This window comes from Protopterus annectens, chromosome 13.part0 (assembly GCF_019279795.1).
Source record: "Protopterus annectens isolate FY-2018-M chromosome 13.part0, PAN1.0, whole genome shotgun sequence".
Taxonomy (NCBI): domain Eukaryota; kingdom Metazoa; phylum Chordata; order Ceratodontiformes; family Protopteridae; genus Protopterus; species Protopterus annectens.
This window is the reverse complement of record NC_056747.1, coordinates 127,562,417-127,578,497: the sequence shown is the minus strand read 5'-3', so window position 1 is coordinate 127,578,497 and position 16,081 is coordinate 127,562,417.

The window sequence follows — 16,081 nt, the reverse complement described above, 5'->3', positions numbered from 1 at the left end:
ACCCAGACTGCAACAGTGAAGACACTCGAACATCTACATTTATGGTAAGTGTACACAACTGTACTATGTTAATCGTGTTTCACTGTTGCAGTCATCACTGTAGGGTTGAATCCCAAAGCTGAGATAAAGGGTGGTGGTTATAGAGTAGAAGGGGTGGGTAGAAGTTGCTGCAAGACTGCAGAAGCAAAGCCTGCCCTAGACTTAGAATAAAGAGGGAGATTATAGTGCTTAGAGAAAGTATGCACTGAACTCCAAGTTGCAGCTTCCAAAATATCTTTGGTAGGTACTCCCCTGAGAAAGGCAGCTGAAGTAGCAGCAGCTCTGGTAGAGTGAGTCCTAATTTTTCCTGGGATTTGCTTTCCATGATGAGAGTAACAAAATCTGATTCCATGAGCAATCCATTTAGAAATGGTCTGTTTTGAAATAGCTTTGCCTTGGGAATTTGCTGCATAAGAAACAAACAGTTGTTCTGTTTTCCTGATATCCTTGGTTCTGTCCAGGTAAAAACGAAGCTGCCTGTGCACATCCAAGGAATGCAAGATCCTTTCCCCCTTATTTTGTGGATTAGTGAAAAAAGTTGGCAGGTGAATAGTTTGGTTTAAAGCCACTTTAGAAACCACTTTAGCCATGAAAGTAGGATTAGTCCTTAAAGACACCCTGTCTTGATGAAAAATAATATAAGGTTCCACAGCCATGAGTGCTTGTAACTCCGAGACTCTCCTGGCTGAAGTCAAAGCCAGTAGGATAGCTGTCTTCCATGATAAATACTTAATATCAGATATGGCTGCAGGCTCAAAAGGAGGCAGAGTGAGTTTTTCCAGAACATAGTTGAGGTACCAGGCAGGTATGGGTGGTGTCCTAGGGGGCCTTAAATTCTTTGCTCCTCTGAGATATTGTTTCAGAAGTGGATGCGAAAAAATTGGAGGATCTGTATTGTAATGTGCAGAGATAGCTGAGGAATGTATTTTTATGGAGGAGAAGGATAAACCCTTATTGTAGCATGTCTGTCAGGTAAAGTAAAATCATTGGGATATTAGGAATGAGAGGATCCGAATCCTGAGCGTGCATCCAGGTGCAAAATCTCTTCCACTTACCTTCATAAGATTTCCTAGTGCTAGGCCGTCTGGCTTCTAAGATGACATCCATGACCTGTTTCGGAAGGGTAGGACTAATCATAGAGCCTGAATTCGCCAGGCTGAGAGTTTTGAAGCGAGTGTGCAGAACCTGGCCCTGGTGTTGGGACAAAAGATTTGGAATCTGAGGTAGAATCCAAGGAGGCTCCTGGGATAGATTCATCAGTGTTGAGTACCAAAATTGACAAGGCCAATTTGGGGCCAGTAAAATCATCTTAGGTTTGTCCTGCTTGATCTTTAATAACACCCGTGGAAGAAGAGGTAGAGGAGGAAAGGCATACCCCGAGAGGTTCCTCCAACTGAATGAGAGAGCATCCACTTTCCATGCTAGTTTGTGATATGTCCTTGTGCAAAAAGTCTGTAACTGGTAGTTGTGGGGAGATGCAAATAGATCTATGTCCGGGCAGCCCCAGGCTTCTGTAATCATCTTGAATATTTGGGTATCTAGCATCCACTCATGTGGGTTTGACAGGTTCCTGCTCAGGCTGTCTGCCAGAATATTTTGTTTCCCTGGCAGGAACTGAGCTTGTAGATCCACTTTGCAAGCTAGAGCTGTGTTTCATAGAGTCATGGCTAGTCTGCAAAGGGGGTAGGAGTGTGAACCCCCTTGCTTGTTTATGTACCACATAACTGTGGTGTTGTCTGTCCGTATCAGTAGTTGTCCTGGCTGTAGAAGATCCCTGAAAGCCAAGAGGGCATTCTGTACAGCTAACATCTCTTTTAAATTGATATGTAGGTGCTTCTGTTCCTCTGTCCAAAAACCTTGCAGGCGTTTCCCCTGCAAGTGGGCTCCCCATGCGTAATCCGAGGCATCCATGGTTAACACTTGGTTGGCTGGAGGCAGACTGAAGGCTTTCCCTTTGTTTTGAAGACATGCCATGGTCCACCAATGGAATTCCTTTTGTAGGCAAGGCAAGACAGCAATCCATGTGTCTAGACTGTGGCAATGCTGGGACTATACACTTTTTAGGTACCATTGTATTTTTCTCATATGCAGTCTTGCATATGGTATGAGAAGGATGCAGGAGGCCATGTAACCCAAAGCCTGCAGGAATTTCCTTGCAGTTAGCTGAGACATTAACGCCAGGGTTTTGAAAGTTGAAGCCAGCTGTAGTTGTTTTTCGGATGTCAGGAATGCCATCTGGGTTGTTGTGTTTAGAAGAGCACCCAGAAAAGTTATCTGTTGTGTGGGTGTCAAATTTGACTTTTTTATGTTCACAGTGAATCCCAGGCACTTGAGTAGATTTTGAATAAATTCCAGGTGCTGGAGTAAGACAGCCTTGCTGTCTGTTTGAATAAGGCAGTCGTTCAGATAAGGGTAAATTTGAATTCCCTTCAGTCTGCAATAAGCTACTACTGGTGCCAGGCACTTGGTGACAAGCCAAAGGGCAGCGCAGAGAATTGGCAATGTTTCGAGCCGGCCTTGAACCTGAGGTATTTTCTGCACTCCTGTCTGATAGGGATGTGTAGGTAAGCCTCCTTTAAATCCAATGTCACCATCCATGCATTTTTGTTCAACATTGGCAGGAGCTGCTGCAGAGTAAGCATCTTGAACTTTGGTATCTCCAGGAAAGTATTTAAGACTGACAGATCCAGGATGGGTCTCCAGGAATTTTGTTTTCTGGGAACTAGAAAGAGCCTTCAGTAAAACCCTTGCCCCATCTCTGATTGTGGAACCAGTTCTATGGCCCTCATAGCCATGAGGGATCCCACCTGGTTTAATGCCTCTGCCCATTGGTGTTTTGGTAGGTCTGGCCATCCGTTTGGTCTTGGCAAGGTATGAAAGTGGAATTTGTAACCTCTTGAAACTATATCCAGAACCCACTTGTCTTGGGTTATGTAAGTCCAATTTTGGTGAAAAAGAGAGAGTTTTCCTCCTAGAGGGGCTTCCAGGAGAGAGGTTCCCGGAGCCATGCAGGGGGAGTCATTGAGCCTGTTTTCTATAAGATTGAGGTCTGTCCTCTCCACCCCTGGGGATGGAAGTACTCCACTGTCTAGGTCTGAAAGAGGTCTGTGCTTGCGCCCTCTCTCTGGAGCGCCTATATCTACCCCTCTGAGGCCTGTCCGAGCTGGGAAAGGACCAATTTTTGCTAAATCTTGGGGGGCTGAACTTGTAAGAAATCCTTAACCATTTGCATGGATTTTGCCTTATCCTCCATTTTCTTTATCACCTCTTCAGCCTTTGACCCAAACAAAACATTATGCTGAACAGGAGCATCCAGTAACTTTGCTTTCACTTGATCAGGTAAGCTTTGTTCCTTTAACCAAGCATGCCTTCTAATGACTGTGCCAGTGGCAGCCACCCTGCATGAAGCCTCCAAGGCATCAAAACCACAGTGTAAGCCACGCTTCCCCACTTGCTCAGTAGCATGCATCAAATCATGTAATTCCTTATTATCTGCACATGCAGAAATGGTACCTAGCTTTTGTTTCATAGCAGACAGCAGAAATTGCTGATATTTTAGCATATGAAATTGACAATTTAAAGCCCTAATAGATAAAGTAGCAGAAGTGTGCACTTTTTTGCCCCATCTCTCCAAAGCTCTAGAATCCTTATCTGACGGAATAGGGTTTTTAGCAGAGGCGGCCTTAACACCCTTAGGATAGGACCCTGAGAAATGGTTTCTGGATCAGCAGTAGGATTTTTGTAAAGGAACTGGTGGGAGTCAGGGACCCTGTAATATCTGTCAGGCTTTGCAGGGGCTGGAGGAAAGGAGTCAGGAGTTAAATTAGCCTCAGAAAAGACATCATCCACAATATCCAAAATAGGAGGAATAGCCAGGGGTCTGTGTTGGGGAAGAAGGAAATCCCTAAGCCTTCTCTTAGATTCAAAGTACTCCTGTCCTTCCCAGTGAAAATGTTCCCTCATGCCATGTAAAGTTTCCCCAAAAGAAAAATCCTCAGGGGGAGAAGCTGAAGGAATGGATTCCTCAGCATCAGAATCCTCATAAGGAGGAAAAGTATATTCCTGTTCAGAGGAAGACACTGAAGAAATAGATGTCTGATCAGAGGATTCATAATCCAATTCTTGCCTTGGCCTTTTGTCTGGAGGGGGATGTGAACCCCTAATCATGGTTAGTAAGTCCTCCGCCATTTTAAGCATCTGTTTCTGAGATTTGGGTCCCGGATCAGTAGAGGCCTGGGCTTGAGTCTTTGATTTAGAAGGAGTCTTTGCCTTTGCCTTTGCCTTTATCAGAAGCTGTGTAGGCCTGAAAACCCCCTCGGAAGCTGGTACCTGCACAGCGGCTCCGGCCCCATCCGAGGGAGCATTGTCTGAAGGTCCTGCACCTGGAGTACTCAAAGGCCTAGTTGGCTCCTCGTGGGAGTCCATTTTGGCAATCGGTTCTGTAATGGCCGACGACAGGGGCTGCGAAAGCGCCTCACTGACGCCTCACTGACGCCGGCCAAACCTGTAGCTGGCTCTGCTTGTAGCCTGTCCTTATCCTTGTGTCGTTTGTGAACTCCAGTAGTCAGAAGCGTGTCCGACGACATATTGTAATTAAATCACCTGCCAAAGTAGTGAAAAGCAAAATCGTATCTCCACTTAATAGTAGGTTGGTTAAATCTAGCACAAAACCGACAACTAGCTACGTCGTGGTCAGGGCCTAAACGAGGAATACAGTAAGAGTGGAAATCCTTATGAGGTATTTGCTTCCCACAAGAAATACAATTATTAACTTTTTCTGAAATCGGACTGGAACAAGAAAAAAGTTTCCCCAACGGGGTACTTAGCTTTGAGAAGAAGAAGAATGTCTTCGGAATGAAGCACGAAAAATATCAGGAGTCAGCCGACTGGCACTTGCGAACTGCTTCCACCGCACGGCAAGAAAGACTGGAGAACATGGCGTCGGCTGGCAGCTTTGTACTCCTGGCCCTCTGACATCAGGGAGCATGACTGAACAGCCGACACCGGACCCAGACTTTGGGATTCTGGCCGACCGAGGGCTGCCTGCCGGCAGGAAGAACCCTACAGTGATGACTGCAACAGTGAAACACGATGAACATCAGAGACAAATATGGTACATCAGCCTGAGTAAGGTAACATAGTATAAGGGCTTAACATACATAGACTGCAATATATGATACAAGAGAAACAATGTTTCTTGTACATATATGGCGCATGCAAGCAACAGGGACAATATGATACAGCAGCCTGGGTGAGGTAACATAGTACAAGGGCTTAACAAACACAGACTGCAATATATGACACAAGGGTAACAACGTTTCTTGTACATATATGATACATGCAAGCAACAGGGACAATATGATACAGCAGCCTGGGTAAGGTAACATAGTACAAGGGCTTGACATACATAGACTGCAAGATATGATACAAGAGAAACAACATTTCTTGTACATATATGGTGCATGCAAGCAACAGGGACAAATATGATACAGCAGCCTGGGTAAGGTAACATAGTACAAGGGCTTGACATACATAGACTGCAAGATATGATACAAGAGAAACAAAATTTCTTGTACATATATGATGCATGCAAGCAACAGGGACAATATGATACAGCAGCCTGGGTAAGGTAACAGAGTACAAGGGCTTAACAAACACAGACTGCAAGATATAATACAAGGGTAACAACGTTTCTTGTACATATATGATGTATGCAAGCAACAGGGACAAATATAGACAACAGCCTGGGTAAGGTAACATAGTACAAGGACTTGACATACATAGACTGCAAGATATGATACAAGAGAAACAACGTTTCTTGTACATATACGGTGCATGCAAGCAACAGGGCAGATACGATACAATAGGCTATGTGAGGTAACCTATTACAAGGGTTTGACATACACACACTGCAAGATGTGATACAAGTAGTTTACTTCATTTGATCTTCAACCTGTGGGAATATGGATCCATATTGGATCTGAGTCAGCAAAGACTACTAGCATCAGCTTCAAGCGCCAGACTTCTCCCCTTACCCATAATCCACCTCCCTTGCCTTCCATCCCCAGATCTCTTTTGCCGCGATTTGCGAATGCATCATGCCTCCGAAGCTCCAGTTAGCAGGGTATTTTCTGGTATTGTAAGTTTAATAATTTTTGTTTTATTAGCCGTTTTAGATTAGTGTAGGTACCCTTTCTCCCCACCCCATTGCTTTGGCGTCGTGTGTAGGCTTGTAGTAGTTATTAAGTAGTGTAGTTTGTCTCTGTGTGCCCCTCCCCCTTCTAGGGTGTGTGCTACAGTTTTAAGTGGAAAGTTTTTCTTTTCTTTCCTTAGTATGGCTGAAAAACTTATTTTTAAGCACTGCAAAGAGTGTGGCCATAAGCTCTCCCCAGCGGATGGCCACACTCTCAGTGTGTACTGTGTTTAGGTGTGGCCCACCTTAATGTTGACTGTGCCATTTGTGCGGGGTTCAAACCCTGGGCACTGAAAGACAGAAGGGCCAAGTTGGCCCTTATGGGGCTTCTTCCTGCCACTGATCCTCCCTCCTCGTCCTCAGTCACGGCGCCTGCAGTGGCTGCCTCTCCCGCTTCTCTGCCTCTGGCCTCCCCTCCCTCCCAGACTGGGACTCAAACTCCTGCTTCTACGCCTGTCATAGCAGAGCAGAGGAGGGTTAGATCGCGGGAGAGAGAGTCGAGGCTGAAAGAGAAGAGGAAGAGGTCTCCGGAAGAGGAAGAGGTCTCCGGACCTCACGTCACCCAGTAAATCTGCTCGGATCCATGACTCCCCCCTGGCTCTGATCTCCAAAGTTCTCCCCAGAGCCGGAGGAAGCACACCCAGTCTCCCGGGCCTCAGCTCCCCGACCAGCCAGGTTGGAGCCTGTGGTCTCGTCTCAGTCCATGCGGTCACTTTCGGACATGGATCTGGATAACATGATGAGGCACTTTATCCATACGCAGATCCAGATGGGGGTCTTTCCAGCCCCCCCCCCTCCCTCAGGAGGGGACAGCTCACTTCCTTTTTTTCAGCCTATTACCCCTTCCCCCGATCCGACCTTCAGCTTCGGACTTCTTGGATCAGAGGTTGACCTTGGTCAGGGCATCGGTGCCAATGGTCCTTGCATCCTCGATGCCAGCAGCTGCCTGGAGCATCTTGGATCTGACCAGTTCGGATCCGAGCCGCTCTCGGAGCCAGAGCCTGGGGGTCAGATCTGAGGGAATGGAACCTTCACCATCGGCTCCAACATTGTCGGTCCAGGTTTCCTCTCTCAGAGCTCCAGCCACTTCGGGTCTGGCTCTGATTCTCACATTGGACCCAGGGAGACCGGCCTCCTTATTGGCTTCACAGGAGGTCCACTCTCCTTCGGTGCTCAATGTGGTAGAATGGGTCCTCTCCTGGCATGTACTTCATTTGTCTTCAACCATCCCTCCGTCCTTCCCCCAGACCTTAGGCACATGTTCAGCCTGCAGGCTGTAAGTATAGGTCACAAGTATGTTATCAGGCCAGGTTATAAGTGTAAGTTCAGCAAACTCAATCTGGGGATGGAAGGCAAGGGTGGTGGATTATGGGTAAGGGGAGGAGTCTGGAGCTTGGAGCTGATGCTAGTAATCTTTGCTGGCTCAGATCCAATATGGATCCGTATTCCCACAGGTTGAAGACAAATGAAGTACAACTACTCAGATGGAATGTTATGGTGAGTACATAACTTCTTTTTTCTGTATATGGATGCCACAACATAAGCATATGCAGAGAGGAAGGTGAGAGTCACAGGATGTGCAGAGCACCACTGTTCATTAACAGTGTGTTGTAAGATGGTGGGAAATGATAATATATCCACTGCTCTGTCAGAATGCATAGGGTGAGAATGGTCACAACACATTAGAAGACAGATATGTGTGCATCAAATGGTGTCTGTCAAGGACAATCATGCACACACATGCACAGACACACACTCACACACACATGTATATGCACAAACACACACACATGTACACACACTCACTGCTTTGTTATGGGCCAAAGAGAACAGCGACAGCTGGAAAAGTTCACTACACAACAGACAAGGGTATTACTGCAGACCCTACACATACATTGCATGTGTATCCTTGAAATGGATGAAATTGACTAGGCTTTCCATAACCTGATGTGGCAGGGAATGGTGCATGTGCTGTCAGTACCATAACAGGACATGTACAAGTGCATTGTAGAGTCACCATGCGGCTACTGGATGCCAAGATAAAGGCACATATCATGAGGGACAGGTCCACCACAGGATGTAAAGCACTAATACGGAAGAAGCTCACAGATGTAAAAGAAGAGCAGGAGAAAGAACTCTCCTATGTAGCAGTGGTTTGGATGTGGTGCCTAGGTTGGCGCAGACTGCCTGAATGTCTGTAGGGAGCACACCACATTAATCTTATCATGTTCATTTCCAGTTATAAACAGACCCCCAAGTTTGAAGGAGTTATTCAGCAGAATATATATACATATCCAGATAAAGTGCAACAAATAAAAATAAAGAAAAAAAGATGATAAAAATTTACCAAAAAAACAGTTAATTCTCTTTCAGCAAGATTATATTTACAAGTGCTAACTGCTTTTTTTAAGTTCAACAAACAAATAATGTAACTCAATTTGAAAAGAACATGAAAACACTTTAATGCCACCATTTCAAAATTGGGAAAGCAGTTCCTTTTTAAATCCATAAATAAGATAAATCTAAAGGGCAATAACCATTGTTGGCATCATCTTTGATACATGACGAAATGAGTAATTTGCAGAAATATCAAAATCATCCAAAGAATCATCACCAATGTCCGCATTACAGGCTCTAACAAATTTGTTACAATGTCAGCATTATAGGCTCTAACAAATTTGGTACAACATCAGCATTACAGGCTCTAACAAATATGATACAGTGTCAACATTACAGGCTCTAACAAATTTGTTACAACGTCAGCATTACAGGCTCTAACAAATTTGTTACAACGTCAGCATTACAGGCTCTAACAAATTTGTTACAATGTCAGCATTACAGGCTCTAACAAATTTGTTAGAACGTCAGCATTACAGGCTCTAACAAATTTATTGCAATGTCAGCATCACAGGCTCTAACAAATTTGTTACAACATCAGCATCACAGGCTCTAACAAATTTGTTACAATGTCAGCATCACAGGCTCTAACAAATTTGTTACAACATCAGCATTACAGGCTCTAACAAATTTGTTACAATGTCAGCATCACAGGCTCTAACAAATTTGTTACAACGTCAGCATCACAGGCTCTAACAAATTTGTTACAACGTCAGCATTACAGGCTCTAACAAATTTGTTACAACGTCAGCATTACAGGCTCTAACAAATTTGTTACAACGTCAGCATTACAGACTCTAACAAATTTGTTACAATGTCAGCATTACAGGCTATAACAAATTTGGTACAACATCAACATTACAGGCTCTAACAAATATGGTACAATGTCAACATTACAGGCTCTAACAAATTTGTTCCAATGTCAGCATCACGGGCTCTAACAAATTTGTTACAACATCAGCATTACAGGCTCTATCAAATTTGTTACAATGTCAGCATTACAGGCTCTAACAAATTTGTTACAACGTCAGCATTACAGACTCTAACAAATGTGTTACAACGTCAGCATTACAGGCTCTAACAAATTTATTACAACGTCAGCATTACAGGCTCTAACAAATTTGGTACAACATCAGTATTACAGACTCTAACAAATTTGTTACAATGTCAGCATTACAGGCTCTAACAAATTTGTTCCAATGTCAGCATTACAGACTCTAACAAATTTGTTACAACGTCAGCATTACAGGCTCTAACAAATTTGTTACAACGTCAGAATTACAGGCTCTAACAAATTTGTTACAACGTCAGCACCACAGGCTCTAACAAATTTGTTACAATGTCAGCATTACAGGCTCTAACAAATTTGTTACAACATCAGCATTACAGGCTCTAACAAATTTGTTACAACATCAGCATTACAGACACTAACAAATTTGTTACAATGCCAGCATTACAGGCTCTAACAAATTTGGTACAATATCAGCATTACAGGCTCTAACAAATATGGTACAATGTCAACATTATAGGCTCTAACAAATTTGTTCTAATGTCAGCATCACAGGCTCTAACAAATTTGTTACAACATCAGCATTACAGGCTCTAACAAATTTGTTACAATGTCAGCATTACAGGCTCTAACAAATTTGTTACAACGTCAGCATTACAGACTCTAACAAATTTGTTATAACGTCAGCATTACAGGCTCTAACAAATTTGTTACAACGTCAGCATTACAGGCTCTAACAAATTTGGTACAACATCAGTATTACAGACTCTAACAAATTTGTTACAATGTCAGCATTACAGGCTCTAACAAATATGGTACAATGTTAACATTACAGGCTCTAACAAATTTGTTCCAACGTCAGCATTACAGACTCTAACAAATTTGTTATAACGTCAGCATTACAGGCTCTAACAAATTTGTTACAACGTCAGCATTACAGGCTCTAACAAATTTGGTACAACATCAGTATTACAGACTCTAACAAATTTGTTACAATGTCAGCATTACAGGCTCTAACAAATATGGTACAATGTTAACATTACAGGCTCTAACAAATTTGTTCCAATGTCAGCATCACAGGCTCTAACAAATTTGTTACAACGTCAGCATTACAGGCTCTAACAAATTTGTTACAACGTCAGCATTACAGACTCTAACAAATTTGTTCCAGTGTCAGCATTACAGGCTCTAACAAATTTGTTACAACGTCAGAATTACAGGCTCTAACAAATTTGTTACAATGTCAGCACCACAGGCTCTAACAAATTTGTTACAACGTCAGCATTACAGGCTCTAACAAATTTGTTACAACATCAGCATTACAGGCTCTAACAAATTTGTTACAACGTCAGCATTACAGACTCTAACAAATTTGTTACAATGCCAGCATTACAGGCTCTAACAAATTTGGTACAATATCAGCATTACATGCTCTAACAAATATGGTACAATGTCAACATTATAGGCTCTAACAAATTTGTTCCAATGTCAGCATCACAGGCTCTAACAAATTTGTTACAATGTCAGCATTACAGGCTCTAACAAATTTGGTACAATGTCAGCATTACAGGCCCTAACAAATTTGTTACAACATCAGCATTACAGACTCTAACAAATTTGTTACAATGTCAGCATTGCAGGCTCTAACAAATTTGGTACAACATCAGCATTATAGGCTCTAACAAATATGGTACAATGTCAACATTACAGGCTCTAACAAATTTGTTACGTCAGGATTACAGACTCTAACAAATTTGGTAGTATCCAGCTTATCAGAATATTCTAATACGTGTAACTTTGTAGAAAGTTTGAAACAATCAATCCATGGTTTCTAATATTGTGGAAAAACTATAGAGATGAAGTTTGTACCTAATTTAAGTACAGGCAATTATTTAGTAGGCAAACTCATGCCTGATATATATTGTTATTCTGCTCATCCCTAAGACTGTCCACAGCAGTCCAGTCTTCAGAAGGAAGGCTGTAAATAACAGCATCGAACTGTGATGGTCACATAATTTAACACCTGTATTTTTTTATTTGTTTGATAGTAGTTGCCTTGTCCCACAGAGTTGTACCACCTCAAAAAATGCCTTGAAGCTGAATGAAAAAGGGGACTTTTTTATGAAAACAGTTTTAGCACATTCATTTCTTCTACTGAGACTAAAACCAGCCAGTTATTATTGTATTATGGTCAGCATGTTTTTTTAAGTATTAATACATTAAAGGCTCCCTATCGAAAAGTCAGCACTCAAAATGCCAAGTGCCAACAAGCCAAAAAACACAAGAGAACAGCAAATCTTAAAAATCACTCCTCTCCTTTAAACTTCCTTTTGTAGGGGGCCCCCTGCATCTCCACACCCCTCAAACTTATATATACTAACTCTGAGATCACCATATTTCAAAGAAATGGGAATTTTCCAAGAACTGGTATCTCAGGTTTAGAATATGTAAGTCTATTGTTTTGGCCATTCAGTCTCTGTATTTTGGGACTCACTCTAGTGGGTCCTGACATTTCAAATGGTTACCTATATAGTTGTGTGGATTTTAGTGTCTTGGGATAGATTTTCCAATATATTTAACTGCTCCTTTTCTAGTGTAGTTCTTTGCTAGTCCACTAGGTACTACCAAAGAAAATAAAGCTTTGTGTCATTCATCACATTGTTCTCTAAAATGGGTTTAAAAACCTTCTCTATTGACATTTATTATCTCCTGATTATTAATGAATTCATACATACTTTTTTATTTCCCTGCAGTTTCAACCCTAAGGTTCTAGGAAAGGTCACCCTATCAAATGGGTTGGAAGTCATGACGTACAACTAGAAAGACTATCACAAACAAAATTAAAGAAATATAATAACAGGACTTCCAAAAAACATTTACTCCCCTTTTATCAAAATTATATTTACAAGTATAAACTATTTTTGAAATGATCAAACCGGTTTCACTGCTGGTGGTTCTTACAATAACTCAGTGCATAATTCCTCGTTCACTGCTACAGTGAGTCTATCAGGACAGCACTGCAATGTGCCATACTGCACCTGTTTGCAAGGCACACACCTTGATTAGCTAACTGCAGGTCTCAGATGCTTACTAAAGAGTGCCACCAGATGCATCCAAGAAGTGGAAGCATGTCTTCAGGAGTACGATCAGATGCCCAGTGATGGTCTGTGCCTGTGAAAGCATAGTGTTGTATGGTGTTTCAGCTTGGATGGGGGTTAGCAGCTGTGGTTCCAAGACATATCCTGCATCACCTGTAGAACACAATAGTGGGCAATACTATAAGTGGCCTGCTGCATAAACTGCAGAGAATTATGTTCATATGATCTCTCCAGTCATAACCAAGCTGTTTTACATTTTTAAAACAGATCTTTTGATTTATTGACATTGATTTCTCAAACATATGACATCATGGTTATGATCAGAGACACATTTGTAATCAATAATAATATTTGCATCAAACATAAACTTGACAATGGCTAAAACGTAAAAATAGATGTATTGCTGCACATCAAATCTTCATTTTATTGTGTACAAATGCGTGTATTATATATCTCAGAGTCATTTTACTGCCTGTAGCTGTACTCATCAAACTCTTTGTTTTTGGTTTTGTAAAATTATAGTATATGTTTACTAATGCACCAAGCACTGCTCCTGGAAGTGACTGAAAAGGCTCCTTGTCCTGTCTACAACTCCCATTTAACAAAAAATACATACAATAAATAAATCAAGCATCAAAACAGAGGTCTTTTGGTGAATAAGAAGAAAGAGCTACAGCCTCGTACCAGCAGGAAATGTGGAATATTTATGAGCTGCTCAGGTTAAGATCCTGATTAAGGCTGCAGCCAAATGTTCATTCAACCCCTAAAAAGGTTTGCCATCAGGAACACACAGCCTGTAAAAATTAGGGGAACAATTTGCTGAAATGGAAAAGCCTACTTAACTTAGGGTTACCAACATTTCAAATGCCCAAACTGGAACATTTTTATCGAAACATGACATTTTACAGGACAAACTGTACCCATGGCTAGTGCAAAAAGCAGGGCTTCACTTTTTGTCCAAAATAAAACCTCACCCTTGTAGTTTCTATTGTTTCATCTAATATTAGGGTGCTTCACATGCAAAATAATTGTTTTAAGCAATTATTAGAGGAAACTTAGAAAACATTTTTCCCTCAAAATCTCAGGACATTTGCCATTTGTCATATTTTCTCTCAAGACATGACTGCCCATATTGAAGCTGTCCTGTATAATGAGGGATGTGTGGAAATCCTAACCTAACTCAAAATATGTTGTAATTATTATGAGCAAGTACAAAAATAGCAGTTGGGAATGGTAGAACTAGTCATTTCAGGATGGAGCAGGAAGGATTTCAGTTTCCCATCCACCACTGATCATTAGCAATGTTAATTATTACCACTGGAACAGTTACAAGAACACTTTAACACTTTTCAAAAACAATAGAATACCAGAGAAAGCAAGTGGAAGGAAGAGCAGATGTTTGTAGGGCAGGCTATTTATTTGGTCCTATATTTACTACAGAATATAAATATTTGGGATTCTTTGTGCATATTGTAATAGCCAGACTACTTGTTGTCAAATGAGACTTTTCAGGGGAGGCACTGTATTTTGTTATTTGGGTTAGGGAGGGTGTGAGCATGCTTTCAGGACAATGGAGTTCTGCATTTGTTTTAGCCTGCATTCTAATCAGCCAGGTTTTTGTTTAGTGTACCAAGCTGTTTTGCATATGTGTGAACAACCTAGGTAGACCTATTGTTCAAGGTGGATAGTTCATTTAAATAAAGCCCAGGTGTTTCATGTATGCCTATTTACAATGTCCCTACACATGACTTATCTTCAAATCTAATTTCAGGATAGAATGGCCTCACACACATGACCCAGAAATCTCTGTCCCTTCATTACAGTGTTGCTATAATTTATTATTTGTCTATTTGCTTGTTAACCAGATAATCAGACCAGTTTTAGGAACCTTTTCAGCCATGACCCAGGACAAATACGCAGAGGTCTTTTATCTTGAGTAGAGATTACAACATAAACATGTGGTTTGTTGTGAGAAACTTCAATAAACAGGCAGCAAAAAGAGTTAAAGCCCATTTAAAAAAAAAAGCTAGCGTGAAAGAATGTAGTAAGCATTTCAGTTTTCTCTCTAGAATAGTACAACAGTATACACATTACAGAAATCGCACTGTTTTCAAGTACTAGAGTGTAATACTTATTTTGGCATATTTGCCACATTGTTTTTATTACTATGTAGAGCCATTGTTCCTAAACCAGCGAGAGTATTTTACCAACACTGTTTACAGAATATGATTTCCATTTGAAATATCCTGTGATGTGCACACTTTGATACCTACAGCCATAACTGATGTCTGCAATGTTTGAGAACTGAGTTATGGACTTAGAATAAAACAGTCATCTGCAAGAAATCGCAGTGAAACAGCAAACAGATTTAGAACCACCAATAACTATCCAAGTTTAGATTCAAAAGCATACTACAGTAAGAGTTGTGCTGTTCAAGGAATATTGAATAAGGTGAGAAACATGGCATCTACATTTGTTCTAGTTAACACTTGCATGAAACACTCAAGGTCAATTACATTAGCTGTGGACTTTGTAAAGGCAATGCAGAAATACAAAAGGATTGGAATATACCTTAATGTATTTACTCAAGGGCATCACCGGTTGCAGGGTCATATAAATATTCCAGAAATTTCTATATGCCAAGATTTTGCCAACTGTAGCTCAAAACAAAACTGGAATCTGGCATGGGAGATACTGAAGGAGTCATCTGAATCAGTGAAACATTTTCAGTATGATGTACATATTGTGGGTCTTTAGAATTTTCAGAACTTTCCATGAATATTTCATTAGCTGATAATTATAATGAATAATATGGTTATAGAAATTTTATCAGTAACTCATTTAAGAATGTTTAGAGTTCATTTGTGTTCTGAAACATTCCATGCATGAATATGTACCAATGTTTATCTTATTAACAGTGAGCATTATTTATGCACAGCAACATAAAGCCATGAGAGCAGGAATAACATGACACATTACGCTGCATGGGATAGATATAATTCCAGCACATTCTGTGCATGAACATTTGTTGACTGCTTCTTGCTGACATAGTTTATAGAAGATAACAAATTACAAGCAAGTAATTTTTTCCTTCATTTCTGAGCATGTGTAGTTAGTTTAATTTTCACAATCTTATCTCAGCAAGAATATGTGCTTCATCACGGATGAACATTACTGTTACAGATCTATATGAAAATCGATTAAGCATGAATACTTCATAATTAAGTTGAATGTATTCTCTTACCAGAACATTCTGTGCACAGATATTCTATCATCTTGTGTCTTTCTATCATATGTGTCTTTAATGTTTTGTAGTTTAAAAATTAAATGTGGGATGCAGATCAT